Consider the following 16,713-nt stretch of genomic DNA (forward strand, 5'->3'; position numbering starts at 1 on the left):
GATTATGTCAAAATGATTTATATACATAGAAACATTAAAATACATGTAACTGGTCAATTATAATGTTTCAAACAACTGTGGAGAATGTCAAATTATCGGTAAAATTATGTTATTATTCAGTCTAACAGATATACTTACAAAAAGATATACATAGAATAATAAGTCATCATACAAAATATAAATATCTTTAAAATCAAACCTTAATATTCATTTATTTATTTATTTATTTATTTATCTATTGCTAAAAAAGTAAAGGAAACCAGACACATTCTAATGTAAAAAAGAAATTAAAGCTAAAGATAAATTATCCCCCCCTCTGTTTATTTTATTCCTGAATTTCTATTTAATGGAGAAAAGATGTTTTTCAACACATTTATAAACATAATAGTTTTAATAACTCATTTCTAACAGCTGATTTATTTTATCTTTGCCATGATGACAGCACATAATATTTTACTTGATATTTTTCAAGACCCTTCTATACAGCTTAAAGTGACATTTAAAGGCTTAACTGGGATAACTAGGCAGGTTAGGGTAATTAGTATTAGACATTTTATAACAATGGTTTGTTCTCTTTACTATTGGAAAAATATAGCTTAAAAGGGGGTAATAAATTTGACCTAAAATGGTTCTTAAAATATGTAAAACGGCTTTTATTCTTGCCAAAATAAAACAAATAAGACTTTCTCCTGAAGAAAAAATATAATCAGACATACTGTAAAAATTTCCTTGCTCTGTTAAACATCATTTAGGAAATATTTTAAAATATTTAAAAAATGTAAATAAAAACACAACATTAAAGAAACATCCTCCAAAACATGTTCTTTTTTTTCTTAGTTTGGGTGTGAAAATACGTTGCTTTGTTTTACTATCAATTTATTTAATATAAATTGCATAAATGGGATATTTTGATAGTGTTTTGTCATTATTCCTTTTTAACACAAGCAAAATTACAGCTTTACCAGTAAAATCAGTTATAGAAGCTTAGTTTTTTCTATAGTGTAGATCAGAAACAAATGCAAAGTTCAGACAGGTGTTCGTTTGTCCTCCCGGATAACTGCAGTTGTGTGTTTGTGAGTTAGGGGTGTTCTTTACTAAGAATCACCAGCAGTTTATAAGAAGCAGATTTACATGATTGATGTTTGGGTATAATGAACGTCAGTCAGGCATTCACCTTATTCACCGCAACGTGTTGAACTGAAAATAAATAAAAGGCGTTCACTGTCAACAGCGCTTTCCTTGTGACAACCGTCGAAATGCAAACTGAATTTGTAATTTCCTCACACATTTGTGAAGAAATGTAAAAAACTTAAAAAGCAGGCTGGAACGATTCCATCTAGGTCTTGCAGGAACGTGAATAGACCAACAGAAGTGCTGATGTATGACATGATAACAGGGGAAGATGTTAGAGCTTGTCTGACTGGTTTCACCATTCATTCTGCTGTTAATCTAAGGCATTCTGTTATTTCAGAAACACTTTACTTTTTTTATCTGCAAACACTGAACTATATTTTGGGCATGTTCGCATGAAACGCCCTTTCTTTGTATGTCTTTAGCTTGTATATACAACACATGCTAGTTTACATTTCAAAAACAAATGACAAAGACTTATAAAATCCTGCAAATATTGGACTTACATACAACTTATCATTCAACTTAGTCCCTTATTTATTAGGGGTCGACACAGCAGAATGAACCATCAACTATTCCGACATATGTTTTATGCGGCAGATGCCTTTCCAGCCGCAACCCAGTTCTGGAAAACACCCATACACGCACTCATTTACTTTATTCAATTCACTTATATCGCATGTCTGTGGACTGTGGGGGAAGCACCCGGAGGAAACCACCGCGAATACGGGAAGAGCTTGCAATTATTTACATCTTTGGTAAATAATTTTTACAATGTACTAGATGAAATAACTAAATTCATTGATAACTTTAACTATGAGTTAAGCAAATCACATTCATGTACATCTTTCTTCCTAAAGAGACAGTTCAAATCACAATTCTGTCATCATCGTGCTACCTTTGCTTAGCTTCGAGTATGCCTTGATTATTTTTTTTCATTAATATTCTTTTGGACCCCCATTGACTTTCACTGTAGGCTCTTCAAAAATATAGTTCTTCAGAAATATAGCTTGTCATTCTATAGTAGAAAGGCATGAGGGTTAGGTAAACAATGACAAAATTGCTCAATTATGAGGGTGAACTGTTCTGTTAACCATGACTGACGTCAATCAAACTCCTTATCTTCCCTCTCAAAAAGATAGATAAACAAAAATTCACAATTCATTGTCTACATGACATATGTTGTTCAAATTGTGTATGAAATTGTTGCTTGAAAGCCAAAATTCGAGATATGTCTGCATGTTTTGAATTGAAAATATTTGGACCCCATTGACTTGCATTGAATGGACAAAAATAAATACTCAAGGAAGGCAGTCTTCTGAACAAGGTAGACGAACAATAGATTGAGTAAGAAATGGAAACTGTAAAATGCTTTTGTATGAATGAATGTGACTAGTTGGTGGTTCATTCCGCTGTGCAAAATGAATGAATGAGGATTATTTTGTGTATTTTTATCTTTTAAAATTACGATTCACTTAAAATTACAATTATGTAACCGCTAGCTTTGTTTTACAAATTCTGTATGACTTTTTCTTTCTTTAAAAATTAACATGTGAGAAATAGAATTTTTTAAATTTATTCTCAGTGAGTTTTGGACTTGACTTCTATTGTATGTCCAAAACCAGCTTTTCTAAATGTCTCTTTTTGCTGTTCTGCAGAAGGTTTAGAATGGCACGAGGGAGAGTAAATGAAGGCAGAACTGAGAATTGCATGCGTATCATTTTGTGTATTTTTCTCTTAAAGGTGCAGTTCCTCTATAAATGAAAATTGTCATCATTTGCTCATAGTACCATCAATACTGTTTGTTATACTGTTCAACTTTAGAATGACTTTTTTCTTCTTTGAAACACAAATTTGGAAAATGTCTACATGTTTATGATGATTAGGATCCCATTGATTTTCATCACATGGGCAATGAAACAATTTCAAATATCTTCTTTTGTGTTCTGCAGAAGGCAATGAGTAAAGGTGAGTAAATGATCACAGAATTGTAAAATTCGTATATTTATGAGTGAACTTTCCTTTAACCGTGATTTAAATGAACAGTTCACATAAAAATTCTGTAATCATTAACAATACTTTACCTAATCCTGTTCAAAATCTGTGGACATTTCTTTATTTCAACAAATTTATTACAAAAGACAGCATGTTTGGAATTTTGTTATTTTGGACCCCACTGACTTCCATTAAACACTAACAAAAATGATCAAATGTACTCATTTATTTTTGGAAATTTGGACCCCATCGACTTTCATTATACACTAACAAAAATAATACAATTTTCTAATTTTGGGGGGGGGAATTTTGGACCCCATTGAGTTCCATTATACACTAACAAAAATGAATAAATCTACATTTATTTTTTTAATTTTAAACCCCATTGACTTCCATTATAGACTAACAAAAATGATCAAATTTCCAAAAAGTTGGGGGGGATTTTGGACCCCATTGACTTCCATTATACTCTAACAAAAATGATCAAACTTACAAATTCTTTTTTTTCTTCTTCTTCTAATTTTAGAGCCCATTGACTTCTATTATACAGTTACAAAAAAATATCAAATTTTTTTATTTATTTATTCATTTATTTGGACCCCATTAACTTACATTATATAATAACAAAAATTATCATATTTACAATTTATTTATTTACTTATTTTTTTGTAGTTTTATACTCTCTTGGCTCTAATTATTTGTATTTACTAACTTTTTATTTTTAAAGGTAAGTGGTTGCAAACAATTCATATGGGCTGAATTTAAATAAACATTTTCAACTTAGTATTGTTTAACCTAATTTGTTTGTTTAAATTCAGCCCATGTCAATTGTTTGCAACCATGTACCTTAAAAAAATGCAGTGTATCAAAAAGCACATTTCTTCAAAAATATATATTCATTTGTATTTTTACTGCAAGCAGAAAGCTTCAGAATGGCATTATTTATTGTTATGCGTGAACTATCCATTTAAAAGGTCAAATCAAAAAAGGTTACTAATTTACAATATATCCACTATTTTTGAAACAAGGTTTTGGGATATTTGATAGGCCGTGCGTCCTGAGTTTACTCCTTCGGTGTTCATCTGATTACACCTGAATGACGACACTCTACTTTAAAGATTTGCTGTTTAATTAGTCTTAGGCAGTCATTAGCGTCTACCTGAATGACTAGAAGATGCGCTCCTAAATACACAGCTCCACCCGTCAACATTTTAATGATCCTAATCCCCTAACATTAGTCTGGATTTGGATCTGGTTTTGGATTTATGACCCACGAGTGCAACCCTACACCCGTTATGTGTCGTTCAGCTGTGTTGTACAGTTTGGCTGCGGGGGATGAAGAAAAGAGCGGTTGAAACAACAATAACAGCACACAGCAGACTCGCTAATGTCTGAGCACTGTAAACGAAAAGGAAAAAGGTGTTAATGAAGCATGAGTGTTATCTGTTGCTGTTTTGAGATTTTGGCTTGTTTTCCACTAAACTCTGGATAATATCTAAACAGACGCCCCCCTATTCTGAGAAATTGTTCATTGTGTTTCTTAGTAAGACGTTTGGAATGTGACAACATGCATATAGAGCCCAAAACCTAGCAAAAAAATATGAAAACAAATTGAACAACATGCATAATAAAACACATTTGCTTTTTTGTTATTTTAACAGAACTAAATGCTTAAATTAGAATTTGAAAATAATGCGTTACAATATTAGAGTTACTCCCTAAAAAAGTAACTAGTTGTGTTACTTTGATACTTTTTATACTAAGTAATGCATCATGTTACTTTCGAGTTACTTTTGCGTTACTTTTTCTGATCGGGCTGTGGCTTGATCTCTTTCACAACTTGCAGTTTTTCCTTCTTTTTTTATTTTTATAAAATGAGCGCTGCAATTAACAACACACCGTATGACCTTCACATTCATTTACTTTAAGAAATTTTTAAAAAACATAATAATGTAGGATAATCTAATCTGAAAACATCCTGACCCTCCTGCTATATGCATATTATAAAGATTAATGATAGTGTGAAGGAACGTATTTGCTATTTTTGTACGTTTTGTCTTATAAGTGCAGTAAAATCTCTGTTCATTGAGACTATAATCTTCTTTTCCTTTTTTGTTGATCCGTTCAGAATAATGAGAATACTTCCATCGAGAAATCTAAGGCCCTGCTATCTTCCTTTCTGTCTGTTCCTGCATTCGATCATTGAGGGTGGGATTTATTGTGACAACGATCATTTTAATTCATTCATTCATTCATTTTCTGCCGCTTTTCTGGGGCCTGGTCGCGGGGGCAGCAGTCTTAGGAGAGAAGCCCAGACTTCCCTCTCCCCAGACACTTCCTGCGTTTTCAGGCCAGCTGAGAGACATAGTCCCTCCAGCGTGTCCTGGGAATTCCCCAAGGCCTCCTCCCGGTGGGACATGCTTGGAACACCTCCCTAGGTAGGCGTCCAGGAGGCATCCGAAACAGATGCCCAAGCCACCTCAAAATAATTGCACACTGACCACTGGGAAAACTCCCGATATCATAGCTATATGTATATAATTGTATATATCTCAAGCTCTGGATGGCCAGTTCTCTACTGCACCTTGGTCCCGCATTCATTTCAAACCCGGTACCAAAATGGTGGCTCTATTGATGCGCTCCTTTCAATAGACAACAAAAGGGTAGGCGACATCTAATGTAAATATCTATGATAACATACAAAAGACAAGAAAATTGTGTAATTAGGATGTTAAATAAATGGAAAAAACTTTCAAAGATCACTTACAAATTCACTGAGCGATAGTCATGGCACAACAAACATATCACAGCTGGGTCCGTCACCTTTTAGGGTCCCCTTGAAACATTTCAGTTGTGTTCTGTGCTATTTGGATGTGTTGTGAGAAAATGCAGCACATTTTATAATGCATTGTTAGGATCTTGGAGGATTTTTTCTTAACTTGCTTAATTTTTTTGTGTAATTTCATGCATTTTTTTTTTGTAAATTGCAATTGCAGCATGTAAAGTGCTCTCGGCCACCATACTAAAATCTTGTTAGCTCACAATATTAGATACTGACCCTGTCTCTTGTCAAAAATATCGAGAAAAAGTAGGCAAAAGTGGACAAACTAGACAGATTAAAACACCAGGTGTAAATAAAAAAAGTTTCTTTCTAATCCGCTTGTGATCCATTCAACCAAAACAAATTTTAGCAGACGTAAACAGTGCCTCGGTTTATTAAAACGAACACTCAGACACTGCAGGACATGCAGATCAACACCTACATCATCAACTATCTGTAGCGCCTGGGTTCCTGAAGGCATTATCCACTCTCTGGAGCTTTGATTTCAAGAATGTCTCTTTTGATCTGATAATTGGCATTAGAAGATTGCCCTCCTACTGTTTACAGTGATCTTACATAACTTCCAAAGCGGGGGGAGTGTAAGCCGCTAAGCCGGGTAAACAGTAGCAAATATAGGGGCTTGCAGACAGCAGTACTTCGGCACGTATCTGAAGATTAACTCGCTCTCTCTCACCCACCCTTCAAGGCTGCTTTTCCATTTCAGGCCCATATAATTCCAAAGATAGGCCTCGGAGAGGTCCTGAACGCTTTAGGTATCAATGTTCTCAGGTCAAAACTATAAAAAGATTAGGAGGATTACCTGACCTCATCCTCTTGTTTTTTTTTGCATATAAGGTTTTATGTATGTACTCTACTGTGAGCTTTTCAAATCACAGGAATAAATGACATTTTAAAATATATCTGGTTACACTTCATTTAAAGTCAGATTATATATGTACTTAGAGTACATCACAAATGAGTACAGTGTAGTTATTATGTTCTTATTGTATTGCATAGGATTTATGGTCCTATTAAGCTGGGATGCTGGTGGGTTAAGGACAGATTTGGTGGCATGGATAGGTTTAAGGTTGGTTAAGTTGTAGGTTATGAGTAAACGGTGTAATTATTAATGTAATTACATGCAAATAATTACAATATATGTGCATGTATGTACATAAGACGTAGGGATGTCCAGATCCGATCACGCGATCGGAAATCGGGATGATCACGCGGTTTCAGACTCGATCGGAATCAGACATTGCCATCCGATCAGGACTTAAATATGTATATACAGTATATTGTCTTTATTTTTTTAACGCATCTATAGTTATGCAGTGGCAAAGAGACTTCTTGACCACATGGAAACTGCAACGTGTGCGGCATAACATGACTTTGTTGAAGAGACACTATTGACGGCACTATTAAATGACGGCAAAGTAGAACACGGAAGCGGCTTAAAGCGGAAAGCGTGAGAGTAGCTGCGTCCCAAATCGCATACTTATGCACTATTTGTTTGATTTGTTTATTAACTTATTTTATTATTTTTAAGTTTTTTTTTTTTTTTTTTTTTTATTTACCATTTGGGACGCAGGTCATGTCTGTGGTCTGGAGGTATTTTAAAGTTAATGACGACAACATTGCTATAGCAAACTGTGAGATATGTAAAATTGGGATTGCCTGCCGGGTATTTTAAGTTTTAAATGTTTTATATTCGAATTTTTTTTATATTTACTTTTGCACTAAAGTCCAAAAGGGAGGAATTTATGGTATTTATTACTTGATTGTTCAAGCTACCTCACAGAAGTGCTCCGTTTGTTAACAGAGTTGTTGAATGTTAAAATAAGGTGAATTAAATAAAAAATAAGGAACATCCTGGATCCATTTCTTTGCTCTTCTTTATTCTTTTTTAATTTCTTATAAAAATATCGGATCAGATTTTGGTATCAGTAGATACTCAAAATCAAATGTCTCGGACTCAAGGCAAAAAAATTTGGATTGGGACATTTCTAATAAGAAATGCTCTGTACCAAATGATTCCTATAATGTACGTACATAGTAGTTAATGTGACTTAAATATTAAGTTTAATTTTAATTAATTAAAATGTAACCATGTATAGTATAACATTTAAAGCGGATCAAACATGTTTTTCAAAATTGTCCTACAACAAGAATGGGTGTTGTTCATTAGTTTTAGGACAGCTCTAATTGTTAAACAAATTAAATTGTAATAATATTTTACAATGATATTTTTAATGTATTTTAATTTAAGAAGGGAGCAGTTCATCAGAAAAATAAAAATTCTGCCATAATTTATTCAACCTTGACTTGTTCCAAACAGTTTTTGTTGTTGTTGTTGTTGTTGTTGTTGTTCTTTTAAAAGTTATTCAGAAGAATGTTGAAGAACCTTTGACTTCCATAGTATTTGAATTTCCCTTTAAATAAAGCAGTGTTGGATAGCAGGTGACCTCTTTTAAAATATAAATGAATTATTGGCAGTCAGTGCATTAAATGTAGAATATTCCAACGCAGTTCAGGTTTTGTAATGTTTTTACTATCTATACTTCAATTAGAAGTCATGAATTAATGCAAAGTCCTCTCCGTGTCAGAGGTTGAGGTGACATGGGTTGTTTCAGTACACACTAAGAGCAAGTACATTCAGATGTCTATATTTATCATTTAACCCATTAGCAAAGACGGTAATACAGCAGTTCTCTTGAAAACATAACAGGGTGCTTGCTTGTAGCCATGGAAACTAAATAAAATGCATTTTGGGCTTCCATCCAGTGAATCTTGAATGAGAAAAATGCCAGTGCTGTAAATAATTGGCCAGCAGGAATACATTAGAGCCTATATTATGAGTAGAGAACATAGCTGTACGCTTGTATGCAATTCAGCTGAACTCGTAAATTCCTGTAATTATTATTGACATGACAATTATTATAAAAAATGTTTAGTGTCAGGGCAACATAAAGGAATTAAGTTAACTCATTAGTTTTTTGTACATTTAAGTGGATCAAGCATAAGCAACCCGGGCTCATTGTGGAAACGTAGCCCCGCGGACGTTTCTGCGGACCGCGAGATACGTCCCGGGAGGTACGTATTCGAGCGTTTTTGTTTTCGCGGATCCGCGAGAGGCCGCTGTGCGCGCTTTTTCACGTCTCGGGCGCCTCTCGGGAGCGCGTGCCTTTCGTGCCCGTGCTCTTCTCGCGCGAAAAGCCGCCGGATCGGCCGACCAGGCCGTCCTCCTTTTCCTCCTCAAACCCAAGCGACAGTTTGCAAAAGCCATCCAGAAAAAAAAAAAAAGCAAAAGCCCTCGATTTCGACCGCGTTTTCGGATCCCGCCACATTCTCGCCCTTATTTTTCGGATTCTGTTTTTCATCTTACCTGATTTCTGGAACCGCTGTTCCCCGGACTCGATCCCGGTCATCGTCCCCGCGGCTGGGGTGAGCTAAGCGGACAAACTGGTTGCATCGGGAAAGCCCTCCACTCGGAGGCGAGCCGTCGGCCGGCGAGCACGAAGAGGAGGAGCGGAGCGGCGCCACACCACCCTGCAGCGTTTGCTCGAAAAAAAATAAACGCGGCCGTACGTACCTCCGGCCACATAAATCGCTGTCTCCAGAAACATCTGAGGGGCTACGTTTCCAGAATGAGCTAGGGTTGAGCATAAGTTAGGGTTAGGGTTAGTTCTCCCTTTAAAAAACCCAAGAATTGTGTTGATTTAGCTCATTTTAAATACAGTGTGTAAAACAAGTATTGAAGACGTCACCATTTTTCTCAGAAAACATATTTCTAAAGGTGCCATTGACTTGAAATTAGGTTATGCGCAATAAGATGGAATGATGCAGGGAAAAAGTAATGAACACATAAAGAAAGGAAGGTGCAGAAAGGCAGTGAAAGCCAAGACAGCAGCTGAAATCTCTCAGTAGCTCTTCAGCAACCCTCTGCCCTTCCTCTTTGGAAATGAATATTAGCTGCTTCAGTCCAACATCTGCATTATCAGGATGATGAAGATGGAACCAGGGTGGACATTGCAGCAGGACAATGATCCAAACACAACCAAGGAAACTCTCAAAAGCTTTCAGAGAAAGAAAATCAAGTGCTGCGTCCCAATCCGCATACTATCCATCCTAATTAGTATTTGAAATTACAATTAGTATGTTCCAAACCATAGTATGTTGAAAAGAGTATGCCAGAGGTTCTCAGATGGTTTCTTATTTCAGGTAAAAAATTTAAGTGTAGAAGCATCCATACTCTAACTGCTGATATTGCTCACAATGCATTGCGCATTGGACGCTAATTCGATTAGAACTACAAACACATGTGAAAAGTGTTGATAAACTACAAACATGATGGACGCGCGAGACCAACCGTCAAGCAGAGAAGCTTCAGTAAAGATGTTAGAATGACTGTTAGTCAATATCTAGCCCAACAATATTTAAACCGCATTATCTGTGTTATATTTCATCTGCAACAACAATACTGAACTTATATAAAGACTCGTTTGGATGTCTGAATGCATAATTATCCAAAGACCTGAGGAGATTTCTCTGCATGAAAGACTCGTGAATGGGAGATTAACCTGCTGCTGCTTTTGTAATGAGGTAGGAAATTAAATACGACAGAAATGTGGATGATGTGTGGATGATTGACAGGGGACATAACTAAGCAACACAACGATCTGTTAAAGAGGAAGTAGTATGTCCCAAAGCTTGCATACTCTTCTGTTGCACACTCAAAAACATAAACTTTTGCTTCACAAAAAAAGTACATACTTTTAGGGCGTAGTAGAATTATGCGAATTGGGATGCAGCAAAGCTGTAGAATGGCCCAGTCAGTCACCTGACTTGAATCCAATATGAAATTAAATCAAATTAAAATCAGATTTGACCCACAAAATTATCAAGATTTTTACACTCTGCTTGAGAAATTTACACCTGAACACTTCATGTGACTTCATTCTCCATTTGAGAGGCGTCTTTAAGCTGCCATCACAAAAAAAAAACCTTTATATAAGTGTTAAGTACATTTGAGTAAGTACTTTCACCTTGTGTCATTCGATTGTTACTAAAAATAACTCATCTTTCAGATTTTTTCATTTTGTTTTATGTTGGAATTGTTTGGGTTTTTACCAAAATTTGGTTCAATTCCATGTCAACAGCTGCTTCAGAAATATTATTCCCTTGAAAAAAACATGATGTGTTCAATACTTATTTATTTACCCCACTGTAAGTAGCTTGAACATACAAGCAGATTCAAGGACTTGAGCATCTGCGCTACAAAAGCAACCAGATTGAATCTGTTTTTGACTCAGTGGCCAAAAGTGGACAAGCTCAAATATTTCAGACTTAAACTGGGTCTAATTTAGGAGTCAGTTAAGTTCACTGATTGTTTATTATTTCTGCAACAGTTCAGAGTTCAGCATTTGTTTGCCCAAGAGCAAGGATCCACTATAAGTCGATAAATCAATGCAAGATAGCTTCAGGTTTATTAAAAGGTCTTGCTTGAAGCGATTTTTTATGCTAAGTGCTTGGCTTGAAACATCTTGAAACTGTGATTGAAAAAGATCAACAATTATCGTGTTTCTGTATAGATAATGGCAGGATTTAAATATGTCAGGCATGCCTGTGCAGTGTTGTGTGTGTGTGTGTGTGTGTGTGTGTGTGTGTTATTACTACATGTAGATTAAACTTGGCCTAACATTGTGTTTTGAAAATTACAGAGTCATTGATCCACCTTTAACTTTACTATAGCTTTGATTGTCAATTAATGTGGCATTGCTCCCTATTAATGTAAGCCACATTGAAAACACACATGCTGCTTCATATTTAATAGCTTATGTTGTGCTGTTTGAATTAGCAGTGCTATTGGTCACATCATGGAACTGTGAAAACATGAATTCATTGCGTTTATGGCCAAGTCTCTGGGTCTGTTGAGAGTATTAGCAATGTTTTTGTTTTATAAGAATTCCCACAAACACTCTATTGATCTACAAATGGATCTCTTCAATACTGCTTGCAGTCTCACAGATTGAAGTGGCAGCACATGCTGTGTCAGGGTTGCTTTCCTGACGTGCTGTCATGAATAATTGAGAGAAACGTCTAATGTTAGGACTCATAGTTCCATGAATAATTATGATAAACTGATTTGTCATCATCTATTACTGGTCATTGTTTGCCACAGCACATTCTGTGACATTCACAGGGCTGATTTTAAGACAAAAATACTGCAAACGAGACTCCAAACTAACCAGTTTTCTCTTACAGTTAAAAATTACAGATGCTTCTATGTCTCCTGTGATGTATAAACACCTTTGTTAAAAATATCAGAAAATGTAGTGTAGTGTTTCATGTTTATAAGGTTACAGGAGCTCTTACAGCTTGTAGCTCTGAAACTGAAACATACAAACAAACAAGCATCTGTTTTTTTAAGTATTTTCAGTTTAAACTCTTGATTAGGGATGTCAAAAGTAGCAACTTTGGTACCTCTTGATGTGCGGTTTATTTATAAATTAATTTCGAGAGGATCACATGCTTATGATTAAACACAGCTGGCATCGCATCAGCTCCATATTTTGCACCAATCCGATATATACCGACAAACTATAACTAATCAGAGTTTTCCACTCCAGTCATCTTCATCTTGAAGAATCCCCCCTTCCACCCCTACTCCTCCCCTTTCCTGATAAGGCAGCACAGTGGCCCAGTGGTTAGCACTGTTGCCTCACAGCAAGAACACCGCTGGTTCGGCCCCTCACCGGGCTGGTTGGCATTTCTATGCAGAGCTTGCATGTTCTCCCTGGTTCCCTCCCACCATCCAAAGACATACACCATAAGCCAATTGACTACTCCAAATTAGCATCTTAAGACAGCTCTTAGCCAGACACTTCTCAGGACGCTGACAAGCAGGGGAGTGATGATTTTTCTTTTCAACTTCCTCAACACCATTAAATGTGCTGTTTTTCAAATCCCTGCCAAGTCATATCAAAGACTAACCCTAGATGAACCGCCAGCTTTCACAGAGAGTTTGACCTATTCATGAATGACAATGGAGAGTCCTACATATGAGGGGAACAGACTGAAAGTAGAGCACTGCTGTTGAGGGCTGACTAACAGGACTGGGACAGTGGGTGATAGGACTGGCCACAGAGAAACACTGTTAGATCAGAATATGAATATTAATAAGTGAGTACACTCAAAAAATTTCTTGCTGAAACGATTTATTTAAAATGAGTTGAAACACAATTCAGAATTGTTTTTTTTTTTTTTGGGGGGGGGGGTGCTTAATCATTTTTATAAATTTAGGTGGAATGAACATAAAACAATCAAGTTAACTCAAATGACATGTGTTGATGCAACAAAGGACAAGTTTGATGACAGACTTTGGCTGAAGGATTTTAGAATGTTCAAAACAACATTTCAGATGTTTTACATTGTGTTTGGTCCTCTGGGCCAGTGGTCCAGAACCTATTTATCACCGTCGACCAGTTAACACTTGATTATTTTACCGTGGGTGCACCTCCATTGAAAATAACAACTTGCGCAAACTCTAGAAAAGCGATATGCGAACAGCTCCTAAAAGACCACCATCATTTGCGATCTCCAGCAGATGATAGTCTTGCACAGACATGGTGGAATCACCTGATTTGTTCACAAATGGGTTGCGGATCTATTCCTTGGCAGTTCCTTGGGTCTTTCACTGGGCCTTTTCCTCTTAGCAAAGAAACTATCCAAAGACGTCTGTTTCTTACTCAATTTGGTGAAAGTGATCGCTCAAGTGATCGGGATATAACCGAGAGCATACGGTCATTTTTCAAAATAAAGGCCAGGATAGTAAATAAAAAGGAAATAATGAATAACCTCTTGCTGCCTGGTACCTATTGATCCAGTGACCTTGTGGTTGAAGACTACTCTTCTTCTGTATTGTCTACTAATTCCGTCCCATCATGACATGCTTTGTTAAAACAAAATCACATGTCTTTTCTTGATGCGATTACTGGAATTTATTTTTTCAAAAAAGTATCCTACTCAGTTGTGCATAAAACTCTGTGGCATTTCCATTAAGCATTTTTAATGTGATATGTGCAATTCCGAGTGTGCCTCGCATAGGTGAGTGGGCTTGACAAACCACCTGTAGAAAACACACTCTTTCATCTCTTTGACATTAAACTGACACTTGCACCAGTTTTTGAACATTTGAATCTTACAATCACTCAACATCTAATTAAAAAAAAAACAGTGCATCACAGGTGAGTGGGCTTGACAAACCAACTGTAGTAGCACTCTTATCTCTCTAAAAACAAAACAAAACCGAAACGGAGCATTTCTAAAGTGTCATTCACACAGACAAACCATCTGTAGAAACACTCTTCTGTGTCTAAAAAACAGTCTAGCATTTAATGCTCCGAGCACAAACAGTTCTTATGTATAACCAGCACCTTTTGTTTGTATTGACCTTATTCTTCGATTCGGAAATGCGCTTGTTTTTAAGATTGTTTTAGAACTTACGATTCAGGTGTCTATGGATGAAACGAATAGGAATAATAAACAGCAGAAAACGGTTAAATTACTTGTGTGTTGTTGTATTATCTAAAAATGAATGGAAGTGAATGGGACCGGATGTCTCGAGCCAAAATGATTCAAATGGTTGCGCCCGCTCATATTTGGAGAATAAGGTCAATTGGCCGGCAGATAGCTCTCTGCAACTCTCAAATGGTTGCTTGCTGTATCTAAGCAGGGCTTTGCCCGGTTAGTACCTGGATGGAAGACCACATAGGAAAGCTAGGTTGCTGTCGGAAGTGGTGTTAATGAGGCCAGCTGGGGCCTGTATGGGTCCTAACACCCCAGTATATTGATGGGTACTCTGTACTGCTCAATGAAACAATAAAAATCCAAAGATGTCCTTCAAAACAGAGTAGGATTAAACACTGGCATCCTGGCCAAATTTGCCCACAGGCCTCCTAACCATCCCTATATCATAATTGGCTTTATCACTCTGTCTTCTCTCCACCAATCAGCTGGTGGGCAGTGTGGTGCAATATGGCTGTCGTCATGTCATCCAGGTGGATGAGAAGATTTCTGGGAAAAATGTGTAAAGCGCTTTGAGTGTCCCGAAAAGCACTATATAAATGTAAGGAATTATTATTGTATTGCCTCTTATTGTTAAATCGCTGAGTGCCTCCTCAATTGTAAGTCGCTTGTTACAAAAGCGTCTGCTAAATGACTGAATGTAAATAATATTTCAAAATGTGCATAAAAAACGGTGGATGGAAACATAGCTACTTATTCACAAATTAGTCAACTAGATTCATCTCAAATCCACCATTTACCGGATACTTTTTCAGCATTCCATAGCTGTAATTGCATTGATTTATGCACAATGAAAAGCACCAGTCCAGTGGGCTCCTTCAATCTTCATGCTTGATGAACTCATTGAGGTGCTGGTGGGCTGCCAGTATCTGTCAGTCACTATTCCACTTTACATTGAGTCCGAGTGAAGCCCTAAATAAAGCCAAACACAGTTTGACCGGGTCTGTTGATGATATAATCCCTTACGTAATCAGATATAGAGAAAATGCCAGCTGGACAAGCTTTTCCCCCCTCCTTTTTTTAATCTGTGATGCCACCCGGTTCAGAAGGGGAAATAAAAGTTCCATCTCTCCCTCATTTTCTCTGTCATGTTTACGTCTGTCTCAATCTGTAGCCCTGATATCATGCTTTCCATGTGCCTGGAGCTTATTTTGGTCATCAGATTAATGGTAGTCTGGAGATTAAGCTGATTCTGCGGAAGAGTCGGAAGCCAAATGTATTTGCATATTATTTCAGTGCTTACACCGGCAGCACTTAAAGCTGAAACAAACTGAGGTTTGGGGAAAGAGCTTTTAGGATGGAGCAGAAAATACATATTCAAACTGTGAAAGTAGCCTGTGTTTACATGCTACATCTGATCTAGACTTAGTTCATTCAAGCTAGGAGTGTGCGATATTCTAAAATAATATCATCATTTAGGGCTCCATGTTATTGGAAAAACTGACATTGTGATATTTATTTTTTATGCAATAGGCCTATATACAGTGTCTATAGAAAATCATCATACCCTGTGAAAATCTATACCTTTAATTACATTTTTCAAAAGACCGGGATAAAGATTTAGAAAGGCAATCGGTAGGAGAAGGCTACTAAACATTTCAAAGGCTGAGCAAGTTATTTGGAGTGTGATTTGATTTTAGGATGTATGACAAATTAAGTGTTTATTTCATAGGGGCATGATGACTTTCTATAGGGACTGTATCTGAGATTACCATTTCACAAGATGACATGAATAGCTCTATATGGATAGAATTCATCCTTTTAGATTGTTTGGGATAATTTTGTTGGGGTGTATCTGGATAAAATATTATAAGTATAGATAAGTACAACAGAAAACAGTGGACACAAGTAAAATAAACCATTCTTTATGGTTTCCGGGCAAGACTAATTGTAATGTAAAGTGATGCAGACAAGGAAGTGAGGATCCAAACACAGGGTTTATTATAAAGGTCAGGCAAGCAACGGTTGCAATCAGGAGCAAATAGATGTATTTCGGCAAATTTAAAGTCGTAGTCAAATACAGGTGATAGTCAGTACAGGTAGACAGCAGGCAACGTAAACAAACAAACAAGGGAAGAGTCAAAAACGCGACAAGACAAGGTAAGGAAAATACGTAGTAATGTTCACAAAACTGTTCAACAAGACTCAGCAACAATGTGTATGTGTGCGTGCTGTTAAAA

At 36.5% G+C, this 16,713-nt stretch overlaps 1 protein-coding gene and 1 long non-coding RNA gene across 8 annotated transcripts in view; one reads left to right on the top strand and one right to left on the bottom strand.

Moving 5' to 3' along the window:
• prlra (prolactin receptor a) overlaps positions 1–16,713 on the top strand; it is a 55,113-nt gene that overhangs the window by 8,685 nt on the left and 29,715 nt on the right. For 3 of the 7 annotated variants that reach the window (XM_087299478.1, XM_087299480.1, XM_087299482.1), the window contains exon 2: positions 3,084–3,099. The gene's annotated coding sequence lies outside the window, so the exon portion shown is untranslated. 7 annotated transcript variants of the gene reach the window in all.
• LOC147838789 (uncharacterized) lies at positions 7,497–14,239 on the bottom strand. Its single transcript, XR_015520074.1, has 2 exons — positions 9,812–14,239; positions 7,497–9,295 (listed from the first exon to the last, which is right to left on the bottom strand). It is a non-coding gene; the product is annotated as an uncharacterized LOC147838789 (long non-coding RNA).

Source organism: Danio rerio, chromosome 21 (genome assembly GCF_052040795.2).
Source record: "Danio rerio strain M-AB ecotype USA chromosome 21, GRCz13ab, whole genome shotgun sequence".
Classification (NCBI taxonomy): Eukaryota; Metazoa; Chordata; class Actinopteri; order Cypriniformes; family Danionidae; genus Danio; species Danio rerio.